This window comes from Antechinus flavipes, chromosome 3 (genome assembly GCF_016432865.1).
Source record: "Antechinus flavipes isolate AdamAnt ecotype Samford, QLD, Australia chromosome 3, AdamAnt_v2, whole genome shotgun sequence".
NCBI classification, from domain to species: Eukaryota; Metazoa; Chordata; class Mammalia; order Dasyuromorphia; family Dasyuridae; genus Antechinus; species Antechinus flavipes.
Window position 1 is genome coordinate 303,886,332 of NC_067400.1, and position 19,700 is coordinate 303,906,031.

At 36.4% G+C, this 19,700-nt stretch overlaps 1 long non-coding RNA gene across 1 annotated transcript; it reads left to right on the forward strand.

Annotated features, from left to right (window-relative positions):
* Nucleotides 1–2,515: 2,515 nt before the first annotated feature.
* LOC127554043 (uncharacterized) lies at nucleotides 2,516–8,517 on the forward strand. The gene is made up of 2 exons (XR_007951882.1): nucleotides 2,516–3,289; nucleotides 6,255–8,517. It is a non-coding gene; the product is annotated as an uncharacterized LOC127554043 (long non-coding RNA).
* Nucleotides 8,518–19,700: the final 11,183 nt, after the last annotated feature.

Consider the following 19,700-nt stretch of genomic DNA (forward strand, 5'->3'; position numbering starts at 1 on the left):
AAAAGAAAGATCACTGACTCTAGAATCAAAGGACCTGGATTTATATCTCAATTCTGATATTTCTATTGTGACACTAGGGAAATCTCTCTACCTCAATTTCCTCCTCTTCTGAATGTTGGGGTTAGACTAGATGACCTCTAAAATACCTTCCAGGTGTGGCCTTGTGATTACTCTATATGAATATTGTTGAGTATCGTTGTACTCTAAGCAAACAAGATTTTGAAGAATTGAAGTAAATATGGAAAAAAAAACATATATACTGATATAGAATGAGCAAAGGAGAAGAATCTAATAATTATAATTATAATAAATCTAATAATAATAAAAGGAGAACTCTAATTATTATGTAGAGTGATGTGAATTAAAATAAAACAGTTGAACTCAAATTAAAGTCAATGGCCAATATTGTTTCCAGAGAAAGGATAATAAAAGACAACTTCCTTTTCTAGGTAGAGATGGGATGAAGGGATTTGAGAAGTCATTTAATCCTCAGATTTCTCATCTGTAAAATGAGCTAGAGAAGAAAATGGCAAGCCACTCCAGTACCTTTGCCAAGAAAACCTCCAAAAGAGGTCATGAAGAGCCAGGTATGAGCAATTCAACAACAACAACAACAAATTGTATTTAGAATGTGAGTTTTTTCCTGTTTTTTTTTAACCTCTTAGGGATATAAATCCATTAAAGGAATCACTAAGTTAAAGGGTATGAATCCACAGGCTGACAGACAGATTGCTGGGTCAGTTTTTTCTTAATTGCAAAGGAAGCTTCCTTTGTGAGCATATGTAGGGGAGTTAGTGTCTGTCAGGAAATGGGTGTGCTTTAAAAACAAAAGCCATCAATAAAACTTTTTTAAAAGCTACAGATGGATTTGAAGATAGCAAAATGCAATGGCAACTAAATTTAGAATCCCTGTATCATCATTTTGTACTCTTCAATAATGAAAAGGAAAACAATCTTGAAAGATTTCAGGATTTAGATAAATTTAAAGATCTGCAGTGATTTCACTAAAGAGATGGTGGATGATAGGTAAAGAAAGCAGTAAAAATCTCAAATTGTACTCATTGTAGAGCAGTGAGATGGCACTATTGTGCACAGAGCATCTGGCCTAAAGTCAAGAAGCCTCATCTTCCTAAGTCAAATCTGGCCTCAGACACTTACTATTATGTGACCCTGGTCAAGTCACTTAATCATGTTTGTCTCAATTTCTTTATCTAACAAATGGACTGGAGAGGGAAATGGCCAACCACTCCATTATCTTTGCCAAGAAAATTCCATATGGGGGATCACTATCAGCACCCAGTTTTACCAACAGTGCCTCTCAGGTGCATATGCAGACAATAACATTCATCCCAACTCCTCTCTCCTAACTGCTTGCTCCCTGCTTAATTCTTTTTATATATGCCCAATTATTGCTTTCTAATGACTAAAGATAAATGGACATTTTTGGTACTTTTCTGAGGAGTGGGACTAAGGAAGCAGCCTTGTCCTGCCACTGCTGGAGACTCCTTCTAACAATTTATGTACAGGTGAATTTATCCCATCTGCTTTGTCAATCTTCTGCAAAAAAAAAAAAAAAAAGACAAGTAGCATTCTGCTATTTGTATATGTGAGTGTGTGTATTTTAAAACAGCTGATTTGACCTTGATTAAGTGAGGGGAATTGAATTTGCATGAGGTAATGGACGGCTACCGTGGTCTCAACACTCATGACATGATGGACTTGACGTCTCTCTCTGGAGCAGCCATTGCTGCTAATTTTACCGTTCCTGAATATTGGTGTGAAGTCCATTCTGGATAAACATACCTCTATCCCCATCCCCTGCAAGATAGTCCCACACAGGGAATTGAGACAGCTTTCTTCTACTGCCTGATACCCGACAGTGCCCTTGTTTTAAGAGAATAGGACCTGCTGTAAAGATCAGATGACAGCTGCACTGTGTTACAAAGGCAGCCAGAAAGGAAGCCTATTGTTGCAGGAAAAGGAAAGAAATCCATAGACTGATGGGTGAGCTTCTCTGTTAATGCTTGACAGACTGAAAAGCTGTCTGCAGAGTGAATGGAGAGATCAGGAGAAACAGTAAAGAGAAACCCATGCCGAAAGGCACTGCTTCTGTGTACGAAGGACCCGCAGACCCCATCCTTGCCTCTTCCTTCTCTGCCCCTTCCACAAGTTGCTTGCAGATGGGATGACCTATGGAAAGCAGGCAATGAGCTCCTTCCTACGTGAGATGAAGGGAAATGCTCCTGCTGCAGATCAAGAAACAGCATGTCCTTGATGCCATGAGAAATGGGGCACAAGCCTCCTTAATTAGGGACTGCTTCACAGAGGCTGCGATGAGGTGGTTCAACACTGCAGGGTTTGAACAAAATGAGAGATGAGGAAAAATAGGCGAGATTCAGATGCTGAGGACGTGCCGACTGCCTGCGCTGAAGTGAGAATGGTAACAATCCTGGACTCCCTCCCCAGCCACACCTGCCATCACCTTTGCAAAGCGGACACTGAGATCAGACTGTGGGGAATAGATAAGGTGAAGAACTTACAGGGATGTATGCATTCTTTTTCTGTATTTTATTATTTCTGTGTCTCCCCTATGACCTGTATAATATGTGCAGGCTCATATCTACTTGAGCCTTGGCCAGCTAGAAACATATTTACTTAACCTGAACTGATGACATTTATTGGTATTTGACATTTATCAATATTTAGTCTATTAGCTGGACTACTGTCTGCTTGATTAAGCCTGAAGGCCTGACTTTGTTTCCCAGAAATCAGGAGATTTCAGGGAAACAGAAACCTTCCATTCCAATCTCCCCAACTAGCAACAACCAATTAGATGCCTCCCCCTCCCCTTTCAATGCTCTCTTACTTGTGATGTAATTTCTTGTATAAAAGCTATGTATCTTTACTACTTCTTTAGCCCTCCTACCGCGAGCTTATCTTGCGATGGGACGGCTCATCCTCCGGAGGTTTTTCAATAAACAACTTTTCTGCCTTCTACTGAGGGATCTCTGAGTAGTCATTTTGGGTAAGGGTCTTCTACATCCCTCACAGATGGGGGCTCGTCCGGGATGGGGTCTTTGGGGGAGATGGCTATGTGCACCCCGAACAGGGACAGGCGCCCACGGAGTAGTTTTCTCCATGGTCTCTGGCTCTGGGTGAGTAGCCTCCCTCCCCTCTTAGACAACGACCCGAAGCAGGAATACTCAGTGGAATGCAGAATTGAAGATTGAAAGAAGTAGAGTCCTGATGGCCGGCATTTGCAGCCTGAAAAGAAACATATGTTCTCGAGGTAAAGCTCTTGGGAAGTCTGGGGGTTTATTGGCTGGGTCGAGGGAGACCCTGAGGGATTAGCCCTCTTAAATTTATTTTTGGTGTGGACTGCTGTTAACCCCAACGATAAAGGACTTTTCCTAAGGAAGCTCTCGGGTGGCTGTGGGGGCGTGAGGGTAACATAGGGCCTCCGCCTGGGCGTGAGGATAACATAGGGCCTCCGCCAACACCTGGATCAGGTCCAGGGTGGTATAGAAGCAGTCTGAAAATTTGTATCAGGACGTTAGCTAGGAAATTCAAGACTGGAATGAACTTCCCAGATATACAAGGGAAGTAAACTGGGAGGATGTATATCCCAGGATTATTTGGGTATATCAGACTTAAATCTGTATGTAAAAGGTGAAAATAGAGTTTTGTGAATGTCTGTGTGTATGTCTGCTTTGCATTGCCTTTGTTCTGTGTTAAAAGTTAGAAAGCTCATAAGAGATAAGAATTCAGCTCTGTGTTACAGGCTTAGAAAAATATCAGGATGAATTGTGGGAACTGGAATTCATTCAGAGTAGTAATTCTTTCAGAGTGGCTCAGAATGTATTGGTCTTAGAATTTGGGAACTAGTTTTGGGCTTCTCAAGAAAAGAAAATCATTTTTCTCTCTCTCCCTCTGTCTCTGGCAGTGGCTTTGCAGGAAGGGGGAGAGAAGGGGGAAAAAATAAAAACATAGATTGAAAGTTTGGAAAGTTTTGAGAAAAATAGAAGAACAGTGGCTATCGCTCCTGTAAACAAAGAGCCTGTTATCAGGACTCAGCCAGAGAAAAGAATTCTCAAGGTAAAGCAAGGATTGGTGCTTAACTCTTTCCTGGTTACTAGAGAAAAGATGTGGGAATGAAGTATCTAGGTAAATTTTAGGAAATTTCACAAACTGAAGTACTGGTTAACTTTAAAATAACTTTAAATTAGTGTGTGTGTTAAGATTGGAAAATTTAAGATCAGAAATAAGAAACTGCAGATATTGGAAGGGAGTAATAAATATAGAGTAAGAGAGGTAAATAGTTGAACACAGGGGCGTAATGACCTGTTGGACCTGTGGGAAAACTAGGCATACTTCTAAAGAAAAAATTTGCAGGAAAAGAAAGAAAAATCATTATTAGTAAATTTGCCTTCATGGAATTAGAGAACAGAAAGTTTAAGAAGACTAAACTGGGTAATTGTTTGCAATATTTGATTAAGAGTTTTGGGAATTTACTATATTTTAAAGAGGTACTATAATTTTGAAATTGAAATAAAATTAAAATTGGGGGAAATAATTTACTGTTGCCTTACACATGTTAGATTTATTCTGAGTATAAAATCTTAAGAATTTTTCGAATATTGTGGCCTTTACAACTGAAGAGAAAAACTTTTCTTTTTTTTTATTATTTGGTTGGACTTCAAATTGAAATATAGGTTATTAAACAAAATGCCAGTAGCTTACCTTAGGGGGAGCTTGTGTTTGTATCTCCCTACTTAAATGGTATGTTGCTTTTTAAAAGTATTGAGTAATTTGTAAACTATATTATAAGTTTTATGAAATTTGATTCAAAATTAATTGTGAATCTTGAAGTTTAAAGTTTAAAAAAAGATGATTTAAAGACAAGGGAAAAGAGATTGATTTACAAAAGCAATTAATAGTTTAAATAGAGCATATAGTCAGAAGGATTTTTGGTTTAGGAGTGTTTAAGGTATGTAATAAATTTTGAGCAAGTAAGCATTGGAAAGAGAGAGAGACAGAGAGATGGGATAGGAGAATGAAGGTAATTTAAGAAGGATTGATTAGTAGAAACAAATGATTTCAAGAAGTCGTCAGTAGGAAAAAGAAGGAACTGGTTGGAAAGGGTAGTCACAGAGAGATGGCTGTGAGAAGGGATGTGTTTTTGTGGGAGGAGAGAAAGTGAGCAGCAGTGGAAAGTGGCTGCCGCTTGGTTCCTTTGGCTGAAGAAAACAAATGGTTATTTAAAGAGACAAATTGCTCTTAAAAGATGTTAATTGATTGAATATTTGTTTCTTTAGATACATAATGGTTATGAATATTAAAGAATATGATCAGAAATGTGGTATATAGTTTGAAAGGGTTATTTCAAAAAGTTTAATTGATGTTTTCAAGAACTTTTCAGATTCTTTTTATGTGAAAATAGGAAATTTTAATTAACTGTATTGATGCCAATTATCTGAAATGGGACTTTAAGGATAATAGTTTTTGCCTTCTTCCTTTTGAAAATGTTTTTGTTGTGAACCATATGTAGTTTGGGATTTTTCTGTATATTGGGTATTTTAAAAGCAAAATGATTGGTATATTAAATTTATTCAAGATGCAACATCTACTTGGGTATATAAGAATTGTGTGAATTTTCTGGGATAAATTTCTTACTGTTATTGATATAAGGTCATGGTAAATAACTGAGATTTATTTGAAACTTTGAGGACGAAATTCTTTGGGCTTGTAATTAATGCTATTTGGAAGTTTTAAAGCTCCACTCTTCAGTGTGCTGAAGATTGAGTTTTAACTGCTTATATTATGTTATAGTTATGTTCCTGCATTTTTTCCTCCTGTGACTGATTTCTATGATCAGAACAATAGCTAATAAGAACTGTTAATGTAATTCAAATATGTCATACCTTGCTGTTTCCAATCTGGTTATATGTAATCATTATATCCTAAATACTTAGGCAAATAAGTATTTAGCCTGGTCATCTGTCTGTTACTGGATATTTGTGTTTTATTTTTAAATTTTTTTTTAATGATAAGAGGACAATTTACAATGGTCTGTGAAACCTAACTGCTATTTATTGGAACTATAGCTGTCTGCCTATCCTGTGAAGCAAGCTTATTCCTTCACACAGGAACTGCTGGCCAATCTATACTGGCCTCCCCACATGTTGTTGCAGGTCCAGACTGTTCTAACTTTGTTAGATTTAGTTTTTTTGTTCTAGATTTTGGTCAAATTACAGATTATTGAATCTCTTCTGAGACATGGATCGGCCCATCTGAAGCTTAGATTGACACCACATCCACACCCTTGCATGGATTGAGCACCTTCGCCCATTTCTCAGCCTGAAGCAGCTAAGATTGAGACCATCGCCAGTGCTCCTGATGTAATTTGGACTGATATGGGGGAAGTGGGAAAGTGGTTGATGAATTATTGTTAAAATTACAATTCTATTACTAGAGTTAGAAAAAAAATGCAAACATTACTGTGTGTTTAAGATTTGGGATGGATATTATTAAAAATGGTAACTGTTGCTGTTAAGGAAGCTATAAAATGTTTATAATATCTATGTTCACTTCAGAATATGTAATTGTTTAAGGTATTTGATTTGATTTGATTGGATTGATTTTAGGAAACTCCTCCTGTACTAGACTGTTATGTATAGGAACTTTAATTCACTCTTGGGATTTATATGTGGATGGTTATTTGACTGCTTACTTTTTTTTTTTTTTTGGATGATTCCTTTCCATGAGGAAAAAAAAAGGAGAGGAAGAGATAGGGAACTAGGGAAACTGGTGGATTTTTCTCAAAATACCTAAAAGAGTGGGAACCCTTAGTTTTCTTTCACTTTTGCCTTACGTACTTCTGCCCCATCCCCTATACATTCAGATTGAATTGGAAGTCCTTAAACAATCCTTTTTGTTTTTACTATGTTTTAGCTTTGAAATCCCTTATTCTGTGGAATTGCCCTGGCAGACTCAGTTTTGGGAACTATTCTGTTTTAAAGAAATCTCTAAGATAAAGACACTTGTCTTGGGACTGGCAATCTCCAGCCCTGTAACCCCAGTTTCTTAACTAGTACCTCAGCATTTTTAATAACATTGCCCTTTTGAGATCAAGCCTCTAAAGTTTGGGGTTTGCCTGCCTTCATGTTCTAACTGTGCATGCTCTGATAGCTCTGCTCAGAAATCTGTATTCTAGTAACAGCCCTGTCTGTCCCCTTGGGTGGGGACAGGTGGAGCTACACTAAGCCTCACCCTTCTCCCCTAGAGTGGGTTGCCCCTCTGAATGGGCAGCATGACTGTCTCGAGCCCTGCTACTCCCTCTATAAGCAGAAGCTGAGTTAAGTGCACAAATGACTGCAGACCCCCTAACACAGTGAACTGTCCATCTCAAACTGGATTCTCTGACTGAGATGAGGGCCTTTGTACTGCTGATAACTCTGGGGTTGTCAGGAAGAGACTTGTCCTTGCCATAAGTCCTTGCATTTTCTAGTTTCATTTTGATTTATTTGCCTCACATTGGATTGGTCAAAATTATGGTGCTGAGACCTCCCAGGTATCTTAGGGAGGTAATTCAATAATTCAAATATTCAGAAGAAGAGTGTGTAATGTTGTGCCTCAGTTTCCCTAGATTGTCATCTTTATTTATCTTTGTATTTTTATGTTTGCCAAATGCCAATCTGTTCTGTGATAACTGTTTCTAAGATAGTTGGTGGAAGCAATTTTTATGGTATGAACTTATTGCAATCAATGGTATTATCCTGTTGCTGCTATGTCTATCCTGTATAATTACATTAGTAACCAGAATAGTTCAGTGGTCCCTATCAAAATATTGCATACAGAAGATGCTATTAAAATGATAATTCTTCAGAGAAAAGACTGGAATGTATTAAAGAGGGATGATCTTGATTGTGAACTTGATAAACAATGTATAGATATATTAACTGATTTTGAAAAGTGTATAAGTTCTTCATAGAAATATGATAAAAATCATTTACATGTTAGAAGGGGGGAGCTGTGGGGAATAGATAAGGTGAAGAACTTACAGGGATGTATGCATTCTTTTTCTGTATTTTATTATTTCTGTGTCTCCCCTATGACCTGTATAATATGTGCAGGCTCATATCTACTTGAGCCTTGGCCAGCTAGAAACATATTTACTTAACCTGAACTGATGACATTTATTGGTATTTGACATTTATCAATATTTAGTCTATTAGCTGGACTACTGTCTGCTTGATTAAGCCTGAAGGCCTGACTTTGTTTCCCAGAAATCAGGAGATTTCAGGGAAACAGAAACCTTCCATTCCAATCTCCCCAACTAGCAACAACCAATTAGATGCCTCCCCCTCCCCTTTCAATGCTCTCTTACTTGTGATGTAATTTCTTGTATAAAAGCTATGTATCTTTACTACTTCTTTAGCCCTCCTACCGCGAGCTTATCTTGCGATGGGACGGCTCATCCTCCGGAGGTTTTTCAATAAACAACTTTTCTGCCTTCTACTGAGGGATCTCTGAGTAGTCATTTTGGGTAAGGGTCTTCTACATCCCTCACAAGACCATTGAAAAGGAAAGGGAAGAAGAGGAAGAAAGAGTGCCGTGAAAACAGGCATTTTTTTTTTTTTAGAAAGGAATGTTTCACTGCCTTAGTGAGACTGATGAATATGAATGATGTTGCTGAGGATGTTTAATCAAAGGAGAGAATCAAAGAGCTCCTTCATTTCTGCTGTAGACTTTGAGACATAAGAGCTTCAATACAGTGGGATGAGCATTGAATCTGGAGTCGGGGTGAAGCCCTGTCTCAGATCTTGCCTCCTTTATAACCTTGCACATATCATTTACGCGGTCTGAGTCTCGGCTCTCTGATCTATAAAATGAAGAGGCTGGACCATACATAGCCTTTAACATAACCATGAACTCTAAATCGATGCTCAAATGTTCGAAGAATGCCCAGCACAGAGCCTGGAAACATAGTAGGCTCTTAAATGATTGCTCCTGTCTCCTCTCCCTTCTCTTGCTGTTGTATTTCTGTTCAATCATGTCTGAATCCTTATGATCTTGATAAAGAAACTAGCGTAGTCTGCACCTTTCTTTTCTAGCTCATTTTACAAATTAGGGAAATGAGGCAAATCTGGTTAAGTAATTTGCCTAGGGTCACACAGCTAAGAAGTGCCTGAAGCAAGATTTGAACTCAGGAAGACCAGTCTTGACTCCGGGCGCGGCACTCTAGCCACTGTACCACCGAACTGCCCCTCCCTCTCTCTACTAATTCTGCTATTTGGTGGTGTTTCCTTTAGAACAAAAAAAGCATATGAGGTATTACTGTCAAAAATGTGCCCAAGGTAAGCACTGTGGTGCAATATTACCTTTTATTGCCGTTGAATACGGTGTGTTTCATCTTTTAGATACAAATATGTATTCTCTTTTGGTTTTGAGGCAATTTTGTGGCTGTAAGGCTATCTCCGATGTACATCAGTTGTATCATTAAATCAGTCATCCTGATAAGAAGAATAGAATTTATAGGAAAGTTAAGTGATAGTATCCATGGTACTTAGTGTAAACAAATAAACAAACAATAAGAATACAGCTCTGATCTCCAAAGGCAATTTTGACTTGAGATTTTTATCAAGTGTTGATTAGGGAAAATGTAGGAAACTAAAGATGAAGAAAATGAATATGAAGAGTAAAATTTCTTTTTAAATATTTCTATTTCTATTTTTAGTAACAAATTCTCTCCTTCCCTCTATCCCCTCCCTTACCCATAGAGAAGGTAAAAAATAAGATAACCAATATACATATAAGGTCAAGTAAAACATTTCCATATTAGCCAAGTTTTTTTTTTTTTTAAAGCAAGAAAAATAAAGAAAATATGCTTTAATTTTCATTGAGTCCATCAGGAGTAAAAATTTTAACACTAATATATTCCATCAGTACTTCACTCAATTTATAATATATTTATATTTGATTATAAATTTCACTATAAAGGTTTTCATCAAAGTGGGGAAGTGAAGAGAGTGCAAAACTTGGAAGCAGGAAGACACTAGATGTGGGGACATGGGCAAGACAATTAACATCTCTGAGTCTCAATTTCCTCCTTTGCAATCTCCTCCTATACCTCCAAGTTTCTACTTCAGTGGGTTATTATAAGGATCAAATAAAATAATACAAATAAAACACAAATAAAAAACTTAAAATGTCATAAAATTTTAGGTGGGAGTCTTTTTATTATTATTATTCATGTACAATAAGTGGTAAACTCTTTAAAATTTAATTTTAAAAAATTTTTCTGTTTTTCCTTTGCAATTTCCCACAAATTAATACTTTGCTCACAGCATATGCTCTAATTGACTTTCATGATTTCTCTTGTTGGGAAAGGCATTTATGAAAGTGAGAATAATGTCATATCTGTCTTTTGTTGCTATTGTCTTTTGCCTCTACTCTTCCATAAAATATGTCTGCAAATTTTAAAGGCTTGATTTGTGAATAAGGGCAGAAGTACAACCATCCAATCTTTGTCTTGACAGATTAAGCATCAAACTAACAAGATTCTGTTAAAAGGATGAGTTACCAAGAAGCATAGACAAGACTTGAAGAACTTTCTCTAGGCAAAAACATAGACTGGTGTCCTTTATAGCTATCAACTGTCTGAATTACCTGTAGGAATGCTAATATCTCTGAGTCCCGTGTGTCTATTAAGTAGGTATATGTGACATGTTTGTGTGTTTGTAGATATTCCCATTCATATTAAAAAGACAACATTTCTCAAAATGCAAAGCAATTTGTAGTGAGGGCTCTAATAACTGGGGCATCAAGGAATTGTCCGGCAGGAGGTAGCATTTGAATTAACCAGAGATTCCAAGGAACAGAGGTGAGATGAGACCTGAGCATATTCAAAGCATTCTGTGCAAAGATGGAATGCTGGTTATGGAGAACCACCAATTTTGGCTGCACTGTGGAATCCATGAAAGGGATAAATATTCAATTTACTTGGAAACATAATCTGGCTGGATTGTGAAGAGCAGAAAGTCACATGAAGTGACTTCTCAGTAATCACATGGGCGTTAGTAGAAAAGACAGGATTTGAATCTAGGATTTGATTTCAAATCTAATTCTCTTTGCTCCGTCTTTTATACTTATTTAATTTTCATCTACTTGAATCCCTTAGTCCCCTGAAATCCTGAATATGGCAAAGAAGGATGGTGATTTCACTCCCACAGGACAGCTAATGATCACTTGTTGCAGAGGTATATATTAAATGGCATATTTTTGTCCACTCAGTCTATAAAGAAAGTTCCTGAGGGTTCTTTCAGTCTCAAAGAATACAATGGCCATGACAGTATTTTAGCAGGGATTCAGTCTCCTATATTCTACATTTTAGCAACAGAACCTTTTTTCAACACGTGATTGGAGGTGTGGTCTGAGAAAGGAGCAGTGCACACATAGTCTGAGCCACAATTTCCTGTGTGGAGATGCATAATCGTGACAATTAAAAAAAATGTGTGGTATGAAATGAGCATTTTCATAATATAGCACAATAAAAGAGGTGATTGCACATGAAACTGCAAATTTTGAAAATATTCTTCCCCCTTTTTTCCTTGCCCCTCTGGCTCAGAAATATATATCATTAAATATAAATAGGTATGTGTATATGTATACACAAACATATATATTTATATACACATGTATATATATATATGTGTGTGTGTGTATATATATATATATGTATAGATATATAGAATAATTATATATTTTTTATCAATTCTTCCTGGAATGTAGACTTATTACATGGTACTATCAGTCTTGAGATGTTTTTCTGTAATAAAACCAAGCTTCAGAGTTTAGGATTAGGATTCTTAGAGAAAAAAACTATTTCCAGAGCAATCTACCTCCTGAAAAAAGAAAGAAAGAAAATTATTTATGTCATTCTTGCAATCATGAGAGTACAGTAAAAGCACTAGACCGCAGGGGTCCTCAAACTTTTTAAATAGGGGGCTAATTCACTGTCTCTCAAACTGTTGGAGGGCCGGACTATAGTAAAAACAAAAACTTTGGTGGGCCTTTAAATAAATAAACTTTATAGCCCTAGGTGAGGGGGATAAACATCCTTAGCTGCTGCATCTGGCCCGTGGGCTGTAGTTTGAGGACCCCTGCTAGAGGCATAAACTGGATGGGAGTGGGGGAAAGAGCAAGACATGGACTTTGCCATATGCCCCTATGAGGTATTTGGATTTTGTGATTCTGAGGGGAATGAGATGCTCATCTAGCTGTTCCAGGAGGCAGTACAAGTCTGAGGGGGACTGGAGAGAGAGAACTCATGATCACCGAAATGCTGGAGTGATTGGAGTATTATAATGTTGGTAACCCAGAAGAGTTCTTCCAGTCAAGTGCTTGAGCATATTTCTCTCCCTATAGAGAATTAGACTACTCACTAGAGATAACAACTACAACTCTTAAGTTGGAACTATGCCCAAAAGGCTATCAAACTGTGGGTTTCCTTTGATCCAGCAGTGTTTCTACTGGGCCTGTATCCCAAAGAAATCATAAATGAGGGATAGGGATCCACATGTACAGAAATTTTTGTGGCTAGAAACTGGGAACTGAGTGGATGCCCATCAATTGGAGAATGGCTGAATAAGTTATGGAATATGAATGTTATGGAATATTATTGTTCTATAAGAAATGATCAGCAGGATGATTTCAGAGAGTCCTGGAGAGACTGGTGCTGAGTGAAAGGAGCAGAACCAGGAGATCATTATACATGGCAACAAGAAGACTATATGATGATCAATTCTGATAGATGTGGCTCTTTTCAACTGTGAGGTGATTCAGTCCAGTTCCAATACATTTGTGATTGAAAGAGCCATCTACACCCAGAGAGAGGACTATAGAGACTCTGGGGAAGAATGGATTCCTTCAGAGAAGCTACCTCTCTATTGCAAAGCATAGATTTACTCAACATCCTTTCCTGACCCTTCCCATATTTTCACCTTTTTCTTTCATACATGTCTTTAGTAGAGTGGTGGACAGAGAGTGTCTTTCACCTTCATTAGTAAGAATTAATATTGGGTTTTTATATTGGCAGAAGCATATGATGAACAGTATGTACATGTCCAGGTGACCTGAAAGGAGAATTCCTGGACATGAAGTTGTTGGTCAACTTCACTTTTTCTATCTACTTTTATCCAAACATGAACTTTCCCAGACAAAGATTTCTCATAAAGTTCCTTTGGAACTCATATGGCAGAGTAGAAAAAGTACACAGAGACAAAGAAGATTTGCTTCTACCCTCCATCTGAGATAGGAACTTGAGAATAATATCCCTTAAATCCTGACTTCCTATATAAGCAAGAAGGGATTTGATTTCTTCAGCAGCCTGATACTAAAAATGTGGCCCACTAACTGAAAAAGGAGACTTCTTGAGGCACTGTTGTTCTTGGGAATTGCCTCAAAAGAAAACCTAAGTTTGAGATTTCAGTGGTTGGACCTTCTAGAGAGAGAATAAAGCATTTTGAGTATTTTAACACTTGAAGAAAGAGGAATATCATCCACATGGTTTCTGCATCTGGAAGGTATCTGCAGAAAGATTGAGAAGGCCTTTTCCCTCCTTCCTATACTGGGTTATTTGCATAGAACAGGTATAATGGGAAGAGGGTTGCTAATTTAGCAGCCTAAATGTGTATTGGTCTTCTACAAATCCAAACTGCAAGAGATACTGCAAGTTTTAGAGAGAGACATATAAGTATCCCACAACCAAAGTAGGCAAGATTAAAATGAAAGCAAGAAATTGGGTGAGTGAGGGGAGAATTTACAAGTTTCTCTGAAAAAGTTTCATTTCTCAATTATATAGGGAGCAGATTCAAATTTATAAAAATACAAGTCATTCCTCAATTGATAAATAGTCAAAAGGTATGAACAGTTTTCAGAAGAAACAATCAAAGGTATCTACAATCATATGAAAAAATACAGCACTTTTGATTAGAGAAATACAAATTAAAATAACTTTGAGATATTACTTCACACCCATCAGACTGAATAACATGACAGAAAAAGAAAATGATAAATATTGGCGGGGATATGAAAAAATGGAACATTGCTGGTTGGAGAACAATTTGGAACTATGTCCAAAGAGCTATAAAACTATGTATAACCTTTGACTCAGCAATACCACAGCAAGGTCTGTATCCCAAAGAGATAAAAGAAAAAGTAATAGTATCTACATATACAAAAATGCTTATAATAGGTCTTTTTTGTAGTGCAAAGAATTAGAATAAGGGATGTCCATCATTTGAAAACTGGTTGGATAAACTGTGATATATGCTTGTGATGCACTACCACTACTGCTACCAACCCTACCACCACCCAGAGAGAGAACTGAGGGAATCTGAGTGTAGATTAAAGTATGGTTTATTTTTACTTCCTTTACTTTTCTTGATTGTTTTTTACAACATGGCTAATTTGAAAATATGTTTTGAATGATTCCACATGTATAATCAATATTATATCTCTTCCCTTCTCAATGGGTGGGTAAGAGAAAGGTAAAAGGGAGAGAATTTGGAACTTGAATTTTTAAAGTAAATGTGATATATGTATGCATATCTATATCTATATAGCTAGATATATCTATATCTATCTCTATCTATCTATCTATCTATATCTATTTATATCTATATCTATCTATCTATATCACTCTTTGGAAGATCTAAGGATTCCCCAGAAATTCAGAGCTTTGCCTTAATAGCAGCCTTAATCACCATTACTTTTTTAAAACAGTATTTTATTTTTCCAAATACATGCAAAGATAGTTTTCAGCATTCACCTTCATAAAACTTTGTGTTTCAAATTTTTCTCCTTCTTCTCCCCCCTCCTCCTTCCCAAGATAGCAAGCAATCTGAAATAGGTCAAACATCTGCAATTCTTCTAAATATATTCCCAAATTCATCATACTGTGCAAAAAAAAAAAATCAGATCAAAAGGGAAAAAACACAAAAAACAAATAAACAAACAAACAAACAACAACAACCAAAAAAAAAGGTGAAAACACTATGCTTTGATTCACATTCAGTCTCCATAGTTCTTTCTCTGGATGTGGATATTTATTGGACTGCTTTGAATCACCTCATTATTTAAAAGAGCCAAATTCTTCAGAGATATCATCACACAATCTTGTTGTTACTGTGAATTATCACTCCTTTTGAGGAGAACCACTGTGTCTATTTTCTGGTTTTGTTTATGGCCTTCTGTGAGCCTTTTGCATTGTATGTATTTCCGGGGAGTGAAATAAAGGCTTTCTCCTTTTCTGTTGGCTAAATTTTAAAAGGCTGTGCACATTAGCTTTCTCCATTTTCTTTCCTCTCACTTTTTAAAATCCCTAACTTCCAACATCATTATTCCACCAAAAATCCTTTCTGCAATGTTACTAATGATCATTTAATTGCCAAAACCAATGATCTTTTCTCAATCTTCATATAACTCGACTTCCTCAGTCGTTGACACTTGACCCTATTGTCTCTAGGAGTTTGGCATTCAAAGCCCTTCATAATTTAGTCCCCTTCCTACTTTTTTAGTATTCTTACTTCCTATAACATACTCTTTCATTCAGTGACCCTGGCCTCCTCACTATTTCACGAATAAAATGATCTATGAGTCCTCCTTTAACTTCACTTACTGGCTTCCCTGTTTCTTTCTTATCTTCTATTAGCCTTTGCCCTGCTAATCATATTGTATTTATCCTGCTAAATAGCTTGTTTGTATCTATCCATTTGTTTGTTTTTTCCTATTTTAGATTGAAAACTCTTTGGAAGCAGGAACTGTCTTTTTCTTCTTTATGTCCCCAGTACTCAACACAATACCTAAGATTCTCAAAAATATTTGTTTGTTGACTGATTGATCAGTCCCTAAAATGAGATCTGCTTGTGAGCTAAGATACAGAGGGACCTGAGCCATGGGTTATATAATAAATATTTCTTCTATTTTATTCTGTTTTAAGGGAAGAATCTTAGATAACGCCAACTTTCAGGAGAAAGACCATGTATTAATGAAGTTGACGGGAAAGGAACTGTTAGCAAGGCAAAAGAAAAATCAAGAGAGCCAGTATTAGTCAACAGAGGTTAGACTTGCCTTCAGTTGAATGGAAAGAGATATGGCTAGCACATACAAAGAATGTCTCTAGTTGATTGTTATATGTGCAAAAATAGTGTTAAGTCTTGACTTTCTTTCTGCATCATGATGTTTGCTGTCCTTGTTCTGTGTGATTAGTTTTCCACTTCCTCCTTTCCCAGCTTTGGACCTTTTGCTCCTGGATTCAGACTACATTCATGCCATTTGCTGTTCTCTTGTATTTATTGCTTCAGAAATTTATGACTTTAACTTTGGAATGACTTGCTGCTTACTCTCCAGAACAGAATTATCTTGGCACCCCACGCTTTCCACCTCAGGATGCTTGACTCCATCTACTCATTTCTAACCTGGGCTAATCAGCTATGTCCCCCTATCTCTCCATTTACTCCTTCCTCTAAAAGGTTTAGATTTTGAATATAATTTTTAAAATATTAAAATAGATTTTTGAATTCATACCCCCATTGGCAAACTTGTGAAAATCAAGAAAACTAATGGATATTTGGAAACTTGAAAAATGTTAATGATTTTAGTCAAAAGTTAAAGCATGGATTCTTAATCTGGAATTTAAGAACTTGTTTTCTTTACAATTTTTGATTACTATATTTCTGTAATGTGTAATCCTATATATTTATAATTGTATGTATTTTATGTATTTGAAGCCATTATTCTGAGAAAGGATCCTTAGGCTTCATCAACCCACCTCAAGGATCTATGACAAAAAACTTAAGAACATTTGACTTGGAATTTTTAGTAGACTTAAAATTCATGATGAGTATGATATAGTTGTGATTGTTGGTGTTTCTCCTTTGTTCTCAAAGAGGACCATGACATCAGGGAGGTGATTCCATGATATGCAAGTGAATTGGATTTGAATGAGGGAGAGCTATGCAAGGTCACCTGCCTCACTTTCCCTCCCAGAGCCATCTGGGTTGAGTGGCTAGATAGAGATCAAGATGACTAGAGATGGCTGTGAAAAGATCTACTAGATCTTGATAGAAGTCTTGTGTCTGGATTGAGGAAAGTAATAGTTCCCCTGTATTCTTTCCTGGTGTGGACCATATTCGAAGTGTTATATAAAATTAGCAACCACTTAATAAATGATTTTCCATCCATTCATTCATTTATTCATTTTTTCATTGTAATACAAGTAACTCAGACATTGAAATTATTAACTCCCTTCTCATATTCCACATCTCCTCCACATGCTCACACTGCTGAGTCAGGATAAAAGAAAAGAGAAGAAAGTTATCCATTTCATTTATAAGTATAAAAGACAAATCATACTATAGAAAATATATATGATATGCCTGAGTAGTCATAATAGATTTTATTAAGCAAATACTTTATTTTAATGAACTAAATTATCTATAATAGCAACCACAGTAGGAGAAATTTAAAATCTGGGCTATTAATCAGAGTTTCATAAGAGTTCTTCTTTCCTATCACCAGAAAAAGGAAGCAACTTTGTCAAGTGATCTAATCCACTTCTTCAATTATTTTGTAGATGTTTAAACCATCCAAGAATTGATTATGGAATATGATGACTAATCTGTCAAAGAGACAATCTTATAGACAGGTAGGTGGCCCATAGGTTAGAGCACTGAAGCTCAATCAAGTCCTAGATATTTTTTAGTTGGATGACCCTGGGCACTTAATGGCTTTCTGCCTCAGTTTCCTCAGCAGTAAAGAATATTAATGATATCTATATTCCAAGGTTGTGGTGAGAATCAGAAAAGATAATATTTATAAAGCATCTGATATATAATAGTCATTTAATAAATGCTTACTTTTAACATTGAAAATTTTGATAAATTTAAAACCTTTGAAGATTTTAAATTAATTTATAACCTTGTGATTAGGAGTTGTATTTTTTGTTTACATTTGATTAGTATGGGATAATATAATTTAGAATGCTGCTACAGAAGAATCTTCTAGTATTGTTGTTCAGGAATTTCAGTCATGTCTGACTCTTCCTAACCCTATTTGGGCTTTTGTTGATTAAAAAAAAAAAACGCTGTGGTAATTTGTCATTTCCTTCTCTACCTAATGTTACAGATGGAGAAAACTGAGTCCTACAGAGTTAAGTGACTCTCTGAGGGTCATACAGCTAATAAGTGATTGGGACTGGATTGGAACTCATGAAGATGAATTTTCTTGGCTTCAGATCCAGAGCTCGATCCATTGCTCATCTAATTGTCCATGTAGGGCACACACACACACACACACACACACACACACACACACACACACACATACATACAACAAATTGGCAAATGACATTCCCAATGTACTATAAAAGACAAGACCTCTTTGACTTCCTAATATTTAGCCTATCAAAAGGCTTAGAGGGTAGAATAACAATATATAAGAGAAAAACACTTTGATAAAAGTTCAGTCATTCCTTTAAAAAGTTTGAGAAACATGACTAATGATTGAGAATATTAAAGTGGCATATAAATTACTGGGAATAATTATGAAACTTCTCTGAGCTTCCATACTTTTTCTCTATTGGGTTGTATCATATGGCTAGGTTTAAAAGGCAAAAAATAAAATTTTCTTGTAGATAATCTGACTTGCTGACATTTTCTATTCAGAAAATCAAGTGTTCTTTTGGCTTTGCAAAGCTCAGGTGGTAATAAAAATTCCATGATTGGATTTTAGTTTTTTATCTGGTTGATAATGAACAAGGTAGGGTCTATCTTTTTTCATAATATCTCAAATCATGAATTCCAAGAGTAATCTGAATCATGGGATTCAGTTATATATTCAACAAATACTTTTTGAGCATTTACTATAGGCATGAGTCTGCTCATCAATAGCACATGAATCAGATAATGTGACATCTATCCTTCCCCCCCACCCCATGATGAAGAGCTTCTGTCTATGACTTTCCCTAAAAGAAAAAGAGTCATTATTAATAGTTATATGAAGACAGGTATGTTAATACACTATTGGGGGAGCTCCATTCTTTGCCATTCTAGAAAACAATTTGAAATCATGTCAGAGAAATTTTGATGCAGTAATCCAAGCATTTTCTCTGGCTATATCCTATTCCTGGAATGGTCCCCGTTTTCCAATCTGACTGTTAACCTCCTTAGTTTCCTTTTTCTTCTAACCAATATCCATCCTTCTACAGGAAACATTGGCTAATTCCTCTCAACTCTAGTATCTTCTCTTCTAGTGCCTTAATTATTTTTGTTTATCCTTTATATAGCTTGTTTTTTTTCATAATATATTTGCTTATGGGTTGTGTTTCCCATTAAATTGTAAACTCATTGAGGGTAGGGTCTTTTGCCTCTTTTTCTATCACAGCATTTAGCACAGTACTTGACACATAATAGCCTTTTTGTTTTTTGCTGAGACAACTAGGGTCTTGCTCAGGGTCATATAGCCAGCAAATGTTAAATGTCTGAGGCCAGATTTTAACTCATGTCCTCCTAACTTCAGAGCTGGTGCTCTATCCATGGCACCTAGCAGCCCTGCATAACAGCTTCTTAATAAAAATTTCCTAATTGATCAATTGGTCCTCCTATTGTGCATTTATCTCAAGCAGGTAAAAATCAGGAAGG